Source organism: Dermacentor albipictus, chromosome 10 (genome assembly GCF_038994185.2).
Source record: "Dermacentor albipictus isolate Rhodes 1998 colony chromosome 10, USDA_Dalb.pri_finalv2, whole genome shotgun sequence".
In the NCBI taxonomy this organism is placed as follows: domain Eukaryota; kingdom Metazoa; phylum Arthropoda; class Arachnida; order Ixodida; family Ixodidae; genus Dermacentor; species Dermacentor albipictus.
The window spans coordinates 8,158,735-8,172,486 of record NC_091830.1 but is presented as its reverse complement, the minus strand read 5'-3'; the positions used below and the strand labels follow the sequence as shown (position 1 = coordinate 8,172,486).

Below are 13,752 nucleotides of genomic sequence, written 5' to 3'. Positions count from 1 at the left end.
AAACGTGAAGAGTCCAAACAAACGTGACCACTCGTGTTGTTTTTATTCTTTATTATATCCGCAATTGTTGTTCCGGGGGCTTTCTTTCACTTCCAAAGCAGCATGTTAGCGTATACTTCTTAACAATCTGCGTGGTTGTAAGAGCAGGCAAGGCGACTATGATATCACTTATCTCTGTTATATTTCCATGTCACCGTCGCCAGTTCAGAGCAGCAAACCAGAGTTTACGTTCCGGTTAACTTCTGTGATTTTCCCCCACCCTCTCTTCTTCTACGCTATTCACCGCATTCAAAAATGCATGCTACAGTAAAACTCAAGCTTCTTATCAGTCTCTATAAAAGGCATCGATTAAGGAGTGTCAAGATCCCATTGACTCTCCGATTATGCGTTGGTAATGAGTGTAACGGCATGGGATACGTACAAAATTCGTCCAAAAGTCAGTCGTTTTAGCTTTGCCCGCTTGTTTGACCAGCTGTGTTTCAAAACATCGTGAATAGTAACGAGAAAAAGAAGATATAAAAAATACAGACTTTCCCGGTCATCAATCACGCAAATGTACAACCGCCGTGTCGCAAATGTAGCCGAAGAAAACATACACCGGCATTATAGGTATACGAAAGGCGCCGGCATGAGTGCTCTGGTCGCGTCGTTCAGGTATTGCAAACATCTATGTAGGGGTGTGCTTCGCGCATCATTTATAACCACGACGCTGCCTGGGGGTACGCGTACGCAGGAAGGGTACTTGCGCTTGCTGAGCAGGCCACGCGCTAGCGGCGTGGAAGAAACACGGCGGCGTCTGAAGTCGTTTTCGTAAGAGAAAGGGAAAAAAAGAACCTAGTACACAAGACATGGAGGCCGAACGCAACGCTTATGGCGTTAGCCGTGTCAAGCTGGATTAGTATCGTCCATAAAGTTGCCGCGGCCACACTTCGTTGAGAAAACACATAAAAGAAAACGTCGCTGAGTCACTGCTTGCTAGAGTACGAATAATTTGAAGCTATAGTCATTCAGACTATATAGTAACGGCGAGTGAGTGAGTGAGTGAGTGAGTGAGTGAGTGAGTGAGTGAGTGAGTGAGTGAGTGAGTGAGTGAGTGAGTGAGTGAGTGAGTGAGTGAGTGAGTGAGTGGAGTGAGTGAGTGGAGTGAGTGAGTGAGTGAGTGAGTGAGTGAGTGGAGTGAGTGAGTGAGTGAGTGAGTGAGTGAGTGAGTGAGTGAGTGAGTGAGTGAGTGAGTGAGTGAGTGAGTGAGTGAGTGAGTGAGTGAGTGAGATTATATAGTATATTTGGCATAACACTCTTCATTCTTCCGCTTCCATCTACAACTCTTCTTCGTTCTCTCCGTAACGACGAAAAGCTGAATGACTGGTGAAACGCTGACAAGGGCTGAAATGAATTCCTTAAGCAGTGAGTAAAGTATTTCTATGGGAAACGCATTGAGTTTTCGTTTGCCAGAAAGAACTCGACGAGTTCAACGGTGGCAGTGTCCGCTACTGCAAGCGAGAGTCTTTAACAACAACTAACTTCGTCCTATAATCGCTGTCGACATCAGACGCTACTCTCTGTCCCGCAGATGCGTGACCACCTTGACCGGACTTTCAGTTTGAGCTGGTGCGACCCCGCCCCGCGGCGCTGCGACCTTGGTCCACGCTCAAGGGCAGAGGTGACGGACAGACGCGACCACGCCTTGGTCAAACATTTCGTCACAGAAGAGAGCGAGACTTCCACGGCAAATTGGGAATCGATGCCTTCGCAACGCTGCATTATGCACGCGTGCAATACGCGGACGCCGTGCGCACTTTGTTCCACAGTGCAAGCTCGGTAGTATGTATTGCGCAGCGAGGTTATAATAATAATAATAATAATAATAATAATAATAATAATAATAATAATAATAATAATAATAATAATAATAATGGATTATTATTAACCTCCACGATGGTGGGATTGAACAGCCTAGTGCTCTAACCGAAATTGCACGTCTACGATTCTCCCTGACAACGTCAAGTATATCTTTTCGAGACAATTGGCGTCGCGTGTCATGCCTGTGCGCGAGAAAACCACTTAATGAAGGATTCGCTTCACGTACATTGCAACGTTCGCGTTGGACCTGCGTATTATTTTTTCTTTGTTTATTTGTTTCATGTGCTTTCCTTTACAAATGATGATGGTGTAGATGTGCGCCTACAGCTGTGATCTGTGATCACACTGTGAGCCGTGATCTACAGCTGTGAGCTGATCTACAGCTGATCTGAGCTGATCTACAGCTGTGAGCTGATCTACAGCTGTGACCTGTGATCTACACCTTTGCAAATGATGGTGTAGATGAGCGAACAACATAGACACAGTCCAAGAGTCCGGCGTGTTCTACATATGTCAAATTTATCCCACCCCCCCTCCTATTTATTTCGCGTTCCTTGTGCCGTTAAGTCGATTCACTTCTTGCAAGAACCACATCCGCATATATGTTCGGTTAGACACCTCACTCGGGCTTTCTGCGCATGCGTATACCTTCGATGTTGCACTGTTTCGCAGCATTGTAGGCTGTTCTGGTCGTATAACATTTATGTTATCCAATGCTTTAAGGACAGGAAGGAACAGAAGTAGTATTTTAAAAAAATCATATCTTTAATTCACCTACATACCTGATTGTCTGCCTGTCTATATCAAGTCAGCGGAAAGCCTATATATAGTCCTTTGTTCTAGTGGTCCATACAGGACCAAACGGCTTGTTTTCACTAAGTCAACAAACAAAACTAAGTGTGACACTACAAGTTTACACATATACATCCGCTACTTCCGGATGCTCCATATCACAAAGTATGGGCTAAGGTGCTATTAGCTATTACTGAAAAAAACAATGTTCACGACCACGAAAAACGTGCAAAAGAAACAAATAGTGGAGTGTCTATTGTCATAGTTTTATATTCTGCCTACACTATCATTGTGAAGGTAATTATTCCGCAGTAATAAAGTTGCAGCGCGAGGCAGCAGAGGGGCACATGGCGCGACCGAGGGTAATAACGGGTGTTGGTCATATCACAATGCGGCCACCTCAAGGCTCGGTGACAGTTTTGCGAGACGAGCATCAGCGAACAACAGGATCGTAGGAACAAGTTTAAAAAAAAAAAGCTCTAAAGAGGAAAATTACTTATTCTGTATTATTAAAGCACCATTCCGCAATAACAAAAACGTCACTCTTCGCGCGAGAAGACACTTGGTCAGCAAGAAAAGTCCGAGGATAAAAGGCGACGCCTACTTGAAGCTGCCGCACCAGTTCGCCTAGAGGTCATGAATTTCTGCGGCGTCTTCTAAAGTCTAGTTAATTATTTAGCTGCAAAGATCAACTACGCTGTGCTCTAAAGGAGCCAAAGAGTAAACAGGGTAACGTTGTGGAACATTTACTGAGCCAACGCGACCCAAATACAAAAAAAAAACACTTTGTAATCCGTGACGTCACAACGACGTATCCGAGCTGGAGCTTCGGCGCGAAATTGAAAAACTGAAACCCTGACCGCCATTTTATCTTCAAATAATCAACCTAATATTAAGAAATTAACGACAGCAGAATTTTCAAATATCGTTTAATCAATACACTGAACTGATTGACTGCTTTGCTTTAGTGTAGCCTTAATGAATGCTGGGAAACCTTGCCGGACGCGTCTTCGCATGCATATACACGTTTCTCGAACACCTCCTGGTTCGCGAACAAAGCCGGCCCGTATGCAGCTGCCGCCTGTCAGAAGGCGCTGCACTGTAGCAGCGCCCTTTCTTTTCTTTCTTTTTTGTTCCCTCTTCTCTCGTTCTCCTCCGTCACCGAGGCTGTCTCCTCGGTGTCCGTGCGGACCTGGAGCGTCCACGCACGAATGCGTCCGGCAACACGCGACGACGACCACGCAAGGCGACGCCGCCAGCGAAGCCGGCGGCCATCGCCGGGAGTGACCAGCCGGAAGGGGCGAGCTAGACGCCGAGGCGAAGTCATAACGCCGAGAGAGAGAGAGAGCGTGGCGGAGCCCAGAAGAAGAGAAATGCTACGCGCACGCGGCTGTGTAGCAGGCGTTGCAGCGGCGGCGGTAGCCATGCGGCGGAGAGACCCGAGACCTCCGAAACAGGAAACACGTTCAAGGACTTCTCTCGGGGAGGCTTTTCACTCTCGGCCAGCTTCGTTGCCGGTCCGGCGGGGCGGACAGCCCCGCCGGACAGCGCGTGCCCACGGCACGACGCATGTGGCGGCAGCGTCCGGACGGCATGCATGTATATAAGCCACGAACCGGCACTTGCGATGCGCCGCTCGGAGGCATATCGTAACATGTGCTGTAAAGCACGTTGTGGGGCTAGTTGGTGCACAGCTTTCTTTTTTTTTATTATTGATATGATATAAGGAGATGTTGGCGCACAATTCAAGGCGCCGGCTACTCCTCATCTCTTGAGTGGTTCCGTCACACATCGTACAGGGTTAAAGATTACATATCAAATAGTCTTTTCGCACAAGCACCAGGACTTATCACGCAACGTTTCCACAGGAAGAATATGACGTAAGGAACACATGGTACATACAATATATAAGGTAAATGTCTCCACACTTATGTAGATGAAAGTCTCATAAGTACAAACGATACTGTCGCCTATTAACGAACTGGTCTAGTCAGCGGGTGGTACATACATCGTGTAAATGCATTGTCACATACAGTCACAACAGAACAGCTTTCAATAGATGAAGTGCCAATATTGACGGCACACTAGGAAGGAACAAAGACGGGACAAGGCGCTTCCTGTCTTTCTTCCTTCCCAATGTGCCGTCACTATTAGCGCTTCATCTACTGAAAGTAACATGCGCAGAAGCGCTAAACTGCGGTCATCTGCAACGGCTGGATTTCGGCGAGTTTACCGCCTGGTGAACCTGCTGCGACTGGGATACGTTTCGATGTTGAGGATAGTGCGTCTTGCGCTGCAGAAACTCGCGAGACGCTCAGGCGCAGCAGTTGCCCAGACTGCCAGGCTAACTAACTCTGCCTGTGGTAAACATCTTAACTAACCAACCAGCCAGCCATTGTTAGTTAACGGACCGGAGCAGAAATGAGAAAAATACGTCATACGCACACGGAAGACGGCGAGTAGAACCACTCACTAGCCGGTGTTTATTGTCAGGGGGACACAGGAGTGCTATCAGGCACAAATCAGCGTACGAAATATATATATGCAAAAAAAAAAGAAAGCAAAGCCTACACATATACATCGCGTTCAGTTATAAGGAAGAGGAGATCTCGGTTTACATATGGTGTGAGCCTATCGTGAAGTTTTGCTGATGCAGTTGGAAAAAAGCGCCGTTTCTTTGCATTTTTTTTCGTCGACAGCCAAATTGAACCGTGACCATGCCAAGTGTGAACTCACTCTGGTTAACCTCCCTGCCTTTCTCTGCATTATTTTCTCTCTCTGTCTCTCTCCTTCATTTACGAAGTCCCACGTTATTTCCGCAACTTTGCCTCCTCGATTGAGTGACAAGGCTTGACCCCCCCCAAGACAGCAACACGTAAGCTGCGAGAGGCGCCTGTACAGTGAAGGGCTCCGCATCAAAATATACAGAGTGGCGTTTTCTTAACGTGAAGCCCCAAATAGAGTGCAAGTAGACGAGCGTTTTCCTCATATATACCACATGTGCACCGCCGTCGGAAAGCAGAGGAACCTCGATAGGGAAGCGAACCGGCGACCTCGCGCTCGCAGCTGAACGCAGAGGTAGCGGCTGAGTCACATGCGCCGGGTAACTTTCTTTCCTTCAATATTTCTCCAAGGTCGTTTCACATATTATATTCCTCTTTCTTCCTTTTATTTTTTTGCCATTCCAGTAACACTGCCTGCCTCAACCTTCACCCGGGTCTAGGCACTGTTTTTTCTTTTCCTCGACTAAGCAACGTCGTCCGCTGCGTACGCCGCGAAGCACGCTTCAAGCGAGACAAGTGCCCGGCCGTCTCCTAAGACAATGGTGACGTCCTCGTCAAGAAAAAGATGATGCCATAAAGAGAAGGAGACGGAACGAACGAAGAGCAAAAAAAAAAACACACAAAGTAAAAATAAAGTCGAGAGCGGCTCTCGCTGCGGCAGGCTGTATAGCTAGGCAGGCGGGCAAGCCAGGCCGAGCCTTTCTTTGCCAGCAGGACGGCCAGCACCAGCGCTTCGGCAGCGTGGCCCCCGTACAGCGGGCGCGCACACACACACACTACCTTCGAGACTTTCTCTCTCCCCCACTCCCCCCCCCCCCTTTCCCGCTCGCAGCGCCAGCGAAAGAAGCCCCGCGGGCATCGCCAGCGTGTACGCGTCCTGCGAGGAGGGCCCCGTCCTTGTCGTCCCGCTCGCCTGAAACCTTTCTCTCGCGGTTCCCGACGCAAACGCTGTAGTGAACCGCCACCCACGACAACATATGGCAGACATGCTGGCCGCCTTATAATTTTTAAACAAAACATCAGTCCAATCCCCCCCAAAATATATTCAAAATTATTCGATTTTTTTTCTTTAATTATTACGCGAGATGTAGACTTCGGAATATCAGCGAGGGTTTCGTTCAATAATATGTCTCTCTTTCCAATCGGGTGCCTGGAGTTACGCTGTATTAGCGAATCTACGATAGCGATGCCGTAAGATTAAGCTTGGTTGGTATAAGCCATGAAAGTTGCCAGAACGAAGGACGCGTTGGTGAAGCAGCCCTCAAGAGTGTACGAATTACTGACAAATCATCCCATCATCAAAATAACATCGGAAAGCACATCTCAGTATTATATATATATATATATATATATATATATATATATATATATATATATATATATATATCAGTTTTCTATACCAAGCGCGGTGTAGTCACCTGTTCTGAACAGAAAGCACGAAGGCTACCCACGTACGTGGTATCCACGAAGATATCCACGTACGTGGTAAACCGAGATTTTTCGCAATGACGAACACCGTCGGTATTCTACTGTTACACACGGTGGAGCTCTGCTCGCGAAATGGCTGTCCCTCCTGGACAAGCGTCGAGGTGCACTTTGTTTGCTTCGACGACAGTCGCATAATCACTCGACGACATCCGCTCCTCTGCGACGGCGAAGAATACGCGTAAGAAAAAAGAAAAAAAAGTAAAGGAGACAAATATCGGCGCGCGTCGGTCGCAGCGGCAGTGCTAATAACAGGCGAAGGCCGGCGAGGCGCGTAGCCAGGCCTCGCCACTCAATCACGTAACGCGTCCCGACCGCACTCTGCTCGCCGCCCAATCGGGGCTGATGCGCACGCGCAGATGAGACAGAGAAAGCGGAGGAGGGGAACACCGCCGGAGGCTGTGTGGGGGCGAGGGTGGTCGCCAGCACGTGCACACCACCTCGACGCGTCTATTGGGACAGACGTCTAAAAACACACGCGCGCGCGAACTCTCACATAGGCACATGTACGCACGCACGGTCGTACCGTATTAACTGATGATGATGATGACAATCACCATTATGATGAATCTCTGTCATGCCCTATTAACTCTCGTGAGGGCCACATCCCTTTTAAATTCTCTTTTTTTGCATTTGTGTGTGTGTGTGGAAACACACACATACACGACTATCGCGCAAATATAGGCATCAAGCTCCTGCTTTGGTTCAATTTTTTTTTTCCTCCAAGAAGCGGGCAACTGTTCTGTCCCCGCCGAATGACCATACAACATCAGAATAAGGGGCAAACACAAACCACATCGCGAACTTTGCCAATTGATCGCGCCCCTCTATTGCCAAGCGCGAGGTCGCGGGTCCGATTACCGACAGCCGCACTGCGATGCGGCCGCAGTGCAAACACGCTCGTGCACCGCGCCTGGGGTGATACAACTCAAATGGTCTAAATTCATTCGGTTATCCCCCTACGAAATTGGGTGTCCCTCGTAATTTTTTCACCCACGAGACGGTAAATCACCCCCCCCCCCCCAAATTTTAATTACATGCACGATATAGTTTGGTCAACGCACACACGTGCACATACACAAGCGCCCTCTAAAGCAGGCACACAATTGAGGACCGCGTGCAATCATCGAGCAGTCAGCGGAGCAAGAACGCCGACATCGCGATCGCCCACCACCGCGCACCCAGTGTATGCGTTCTCTCCCCGTCGCTTGAGGTTTCGCCTACACGGAGTGTGTACACACACACTCGACCATGCGCGCTCCCAGGTGTCGCGTGTCCACACACACACGCACACGACGCAGGCAGCGAGCGTTTCGTGTGGGCGCTGGGGTTGCGTGCGTGGTGGCGGTGGTGGTGCGCGCTGTTGCGTGGCTGCTGGAGTGGCAGCGCTGGCATCTATTCCCTCCTCCCTCCCTCCCTCTCTCTCTCCCGCAGCCCTCGGGCGACTCTGGCGACGCGCCCTTCGGCCCGCTGACGGAAAGGCCCACGTTCCGTCTTTCGGGCTACCGCGCGGCAGCGAGGCACGCGTAGCCCCCCTTCGAAGGCCACGGCGTCTCTCGAGGGGATCGTCCATCCAAAAGACACGTTCTGTCACGGCCCGCGTCTCCCTTTTACCTTCTCTCTCTCTTTCTCTGTTGCCAAGTGCGTCCAAAAGAAGGCGAGTGTAAAGAAATTAGAAACGGCCCTCCCGTGATGCCACGGTCCTCCCACACCGACACAACCTGCTTAGCATCATGCGCATTCTTCGCCAGAAAACTTCCCAGGCAACAACCTGCGCGATCACCTTGGGTTTTCGGGACGTTTTTGTCCGTACGGGCCAGCTGGAAGGGCTCCTGGAGTAATTTTCACATAGCGAGTTGTTGATGCTCCTCTTCAGAACCTTGGACCTGTTGCAACCGAACAGGGCACGCAGTCAACGTGTTCATGAACTCTGTGGCCAGCGAACTTTGGACCTATATTGTTTGTACGCATGTATTAGATTATTGGGTTTTACGTACCAAAACCACCATCTGATCACGAAGCACGTCGTAGTGGGGGACTGTGGAATAATTTGGACCTCCTGGGGTTCATTAACGTGCACCTAAATCTAAGTACACAGGTGTTATCGTATTTCGCCCCCGTCGAAATTTGTATGTATGTATGTATGTATGTATGTATGTATGTATCTATGTACGTATGTATGTATGTATGTATGTATGTATGTATGTATGTATGTATGTATGTATGTATGTATGTATGTATGTATGTATGTATGTATGTATGTATGTATGTATGTATGTATGTATGTATGTTTGTTTAATCGCACAGGAAGGCCCAAGGCCTTTGTGGGGCTAATGGAAGAAAGGAAAGGGTAGATCAGTATTAATATGACGTCTACAATCGGTCTACTGACAAATTTAGCTAATCTATTTTATTATGTTTCTAGTGGTTCATTCAAAACCGAAAGCTTTGCTCACTCAAAGTCTATAGTTGTGGATACTTGAAAATTTTAATTATTAACGAATTAATAATTACCTCTGAAAAGTAAACATTTCATCATATTTTCTGTACAAATGTGTAGTGCACATTCTTACAGGTGAACAAGTACAGAAGTACAGGTGAACAAGTTCGTCCTAATTTGTGTGTGTGTGTGTGAAACGTTGCTCAGGCTTTCTGCGGTTAGCCAAAGCCTTAGCCAAAGGTCTATAAGCAGTCTCCAGACAATCCATCGACGCCACCGACGGACGTCTGCGACACTTTCTGTACACGACTCGCGTGATTGTTTGCTTTCTTTTTTTCGGTAGCAGAGGAAGGTCACTCCAAGTCGCGCGACGTCAGAGATAGCTGAAAAAGAAGACGAGCGGGCGACCGCGCGTCACTAGCGGAGAGACACCTCGGCGTAAAAGGAAAACGAAACAGAGATACATTTTCCAAGACAAGACAAGACAAGACACAAGCGGGGCGAGCCGAAGGCGAGATTCCTTCAGGCGCTCGGAGAGGGATTCCGCGCGCCGCCGAAAAAGCGAGACGGCGTATACGCTCACACGAGACGGGCTCGCCTCATCGGCCGCCGCCCCGCCTCGACCCGCGGAACGCGCGAGACCTTCGGCCGCAGACCTTCCCGCTGGCCAGACCTCGGGGTCGCGCGCATGCGAGACAGGAACGGCCCGACGATGCCGCCCCGGCGTTTCACCCGCGCCCGCCTGTGCGCGCAGCCTCCGTGTCGCGCCGGCGCATCGGCTTCTCCGTAATACCGCGTTTCTTCTCAGGTAACCACCCCTCCACTCCTGTTATGCTCCCCTGAATTCCATTCGCGTGATATTGAGGGAAATGCTGGGAAACTTTCGTCATCGGCATTTCAGTGAACACACACACACACAAATGACAGGAGATACAAATGACGCGAGGAAATCGGGAATTAAAATCAGAATTTTCTTAAAGGCAAAAAAGCTAGGAAATTGTGTGTGTGTTTGTTTGTTTGTTTGTTACTGGCCGCGATCACTTCACACAACATGCTGCTCCATTTGCTTTCGGTGTGCCGTAGGAAATTGTCCCTGTCACATCGAGTCTGCTTGGGATGTCGCACACGTCAGTCGGTTATACGACGTGCCGCGCCTTGTCTTACGGCGCATGCGCGGTTGATCATAGCTCCTTATTTTTATTATTATTATTTTTCTTCCTTGTCTCTCTGCCTTCGCCCTAACTCTCGTCGTGGCCGGTATACTCCATCAGGACAAACTCCGGTCAACCCCCCAGCTTCTGTCCTCTCTGCGACCCAAGTGCCAGTTGTCCGCATTCAAAAGTATGACGTATACAGTAGTGTGTGCGACAGATCTTTTACACGTGCACCGCCGCGATGAAAACAGTGAACGAGGTATACGAACGCGCCACGAGAGTCGAGGTTGGTTACGCGCGAGAAAATGCGGCACGCGGCAGCAGACCCGCCTCGCACGTCGAAGATGCATGCAAGCGGCCGTGTTTCGGTTCCCGAACTGAAACAAACCCCGCGCACGCCACAATGTCGGATCCCGTGGAAAGGCACAGCCGCCACCTCGGCACTTCGTAAGCGGCGCCACGGCCTTCCTACCTTCTCGAAGACGAACGCGCTCTCTCGCTCAAGCACATGTCGCGAAAAAAGAATAAAGAAAAAAGGAGGAAGGAACGAAAGGAAGAACATGCTATAGCGCTACCATTGTTCCCGGAGAGCTTTCCGTTTCTGCCTTTCTCGAGCTCTTGGCGCTTTCTTTTATGGCTCCATGTATCTTCTTTCTTTCTTTCTATGCACTGCCTCTCACTGCGTTGCCAGCCTTGTCTTCACCTCCAACGATACATGCGCAGCAAAATAAGTCCATGAAGCAGCGAGGCTGTCAAACGTAAGGTGGGAGGTGTGCGGGATATCACTCCTGGCTCGCTTTCTTTCTTTTACTGTCTGCCTCAGGACGGGCTTTGTTCTGTTTTCTTGCTATTCATTGCTGCAACATTGAAGCGCTTCTTCTCGACTGAGCTTCAAGGAGACCTGCAAAGGTGCGCCAGACGTCAGCGCTGGAAGGGAAACTTTCTCAGCTCCCGAGCGCATTTCGAAGGAGTGGCGGTCATGCGTCTTGGGTATCGAGCGTGACAGAACTTCGGCAAGTTGCCAGCGTACATATAGAGAACGGCGTAGTCATGGCAACGATATATATACACGATAGGTATCAGAGAACTGTAGGTGTTTTGTAAGGCCCTCATTTTTCGTCTGCATATAGTTGTCATCAGTTGCACCAATGCTACAAGGGGCGCAGTTCGTCTACATACTGACCCGCACTTCAACGACTGACGAAAGGAAACACTCGCCGTTTCTGCACATAACACGAAGATGCCCAGAAGCACTCACAGACGAAGCACTAAAGATCTCTAAAGAATTTTACGTTGTGTTCCTGTTCCTGAGCTCCATCGCTGCGGATGCTCCTCCTCCGCTGCAACACGGCTTGCCAACCTCCAGGCAAAAGGAAATCGAACGCCATTCAAGACGTAACTGTAGCTATACGTGCGTTTATTTGAAGGAATTTAGCATGTCGTGGGTACATCGACGTGCCGAGAACATTACTCAACAAAACTGGTTAACGTCTGTTCTTATACATTTCGTCGCAAGCTGCACTAGCAATGGACTTTTTTTATCTTCCCCTTCAGATTCCGCATGCATCACATGCAACCAAATGCCTATACGCATTCCATCGGAACGGTTCCTTATACAGACGCCTCGTGGCACGCTGCTCAACGGTAGACACACGTGCTTGGGTGCGCCACGTGACTCAACAATGAACACACCGCCATCCGACATAGCCATAAAAGTACCCCCCTCCCACCTTCTTCGCTTCAAACAGGCGTGTCGCCCCCTCGCACGAACCCATTTTTCCTGGAAAACGGTTTCATGGCAAAGCGCATGCGCTCACTGCCTCGCGATGCGTTCATGGCTGGAAGTAAAAAGTCGACACAGCGTTCACGCAACACGCGGACAGGAGAACCGAGACGCTCCGCCAAAGCGCGCGAGGCATGGGAATGAACGAGAAAACGGAAGAGAAAATTCAAGAAGAAACAAAACGCGGGTCCTAATGGTTTCCGACGTCTGCAACGAATATAGCAGACGATTATACGACGAGGGCATCGTGGTGGCTGCATGCGTAGATGCCGCCACATTTGCCAGGTCAGGAGCATCACGCTGCCTGGAAAACCAGCGCTGCCGACGACCCTGCCCCTTGGGGCCGCTAATGGTAAACAGGAGGATCCCCCCCCTCCATAGCAGATATCGCCAGTGCCAAGCCCACTGCGCACCTTGCTCTGTCTGTATCGGAAGAACCAGATCTCTCGACTGCTATGGAAGTACGCCGTGGATGCGATGCGGTCGTGAGCATAGGTGCAGCGGGGTGATCGGTGGGTGAACACGACCCAGACTCGAAAGTCGAAAAGGAATGCAGGTGGGACCCGTTCTCTGAGATGGGGTGACGATAGGCACGAGCGAGCGAGGCGTCCGGCATAAGTCTGCGCATCTTGCTACTGTAAGTACACTCGGGAGCAAAGGCTTGGAGACCGTGACATCGGCAACGAAATTTCAAAAAATATATATTCTAGCGCAGCCATGCAACTTGGAATTGGGTCAATGCATCGGCGTGTTGTCCACTAGTCACCGTCTCGACAATTTTGAGCACTTTTCCGACACGCATGTGGCTGCTTTCATCCAGGCTTTTGCTTTTTACGCGGTCCCGACGAAAATGACCCAGTATCAGAATTGTTAGCAGACGGAGGAATTCCTGGTGATGTTCCGTCTTCCTCATACCAGCTACGTCCTTCAACCTTGCAGCTCTGATACGTCGGTCTCGTTAACAGTTCATGGCATAGCGTGTATGCCCGCATACGGTAAATCTTTCCGTCTTGCAAAACGAAGCGCAACGAAGAATGTCGATTAACTCCCATGAGTCCGGAACGGAATTTTGCCGCCCTTCTGGCAAGGTGAGCGTCCGCTATTATTATTACTTTCGGACACTGTGCAAGCGTTCTTACGCCCGCGCTACGGTAAGCCACGTGAGCGCGTTAGCGCGCCGGTTACGTGGTTCCCCGCAAACGCTGACGCGTAAGCGTGTCCTCTCAGACAATGTCGTGGTCCGCGCTTCAGCGGCCGTCAATGCAAGCAACGGTCGGGCACAAAAAGACCGGACCCCTTCCCCCCACACCCTCGCCACTTTCGCCGCCTTGTGCCAAGACAACGGCAAGGCGAAGGTTTCCCTGCTTAGGAGGTGCCTAACGAAGAAGAAAAGAGAAAGAACGTCATGCAAAACGGCTACAGAGAAAGCCGGCCGACACTTGGACCGTGGGCAGC

General features: G+C 49.9%; 1 protein-coding gene across 1 annotated transcript in view; it reads right to left on the bottom strand.

Moving 5' to 3' along the window:
* The window catches only part of LOC135920399 (homeotic protein distal-less-like), a 104,404-nt gene that overhangs the window by 72,910 nt on the left and 17,742 nt on the right, over positions 1 to 13,752 (bottom strand). The window lies entirely within an intron of this gene.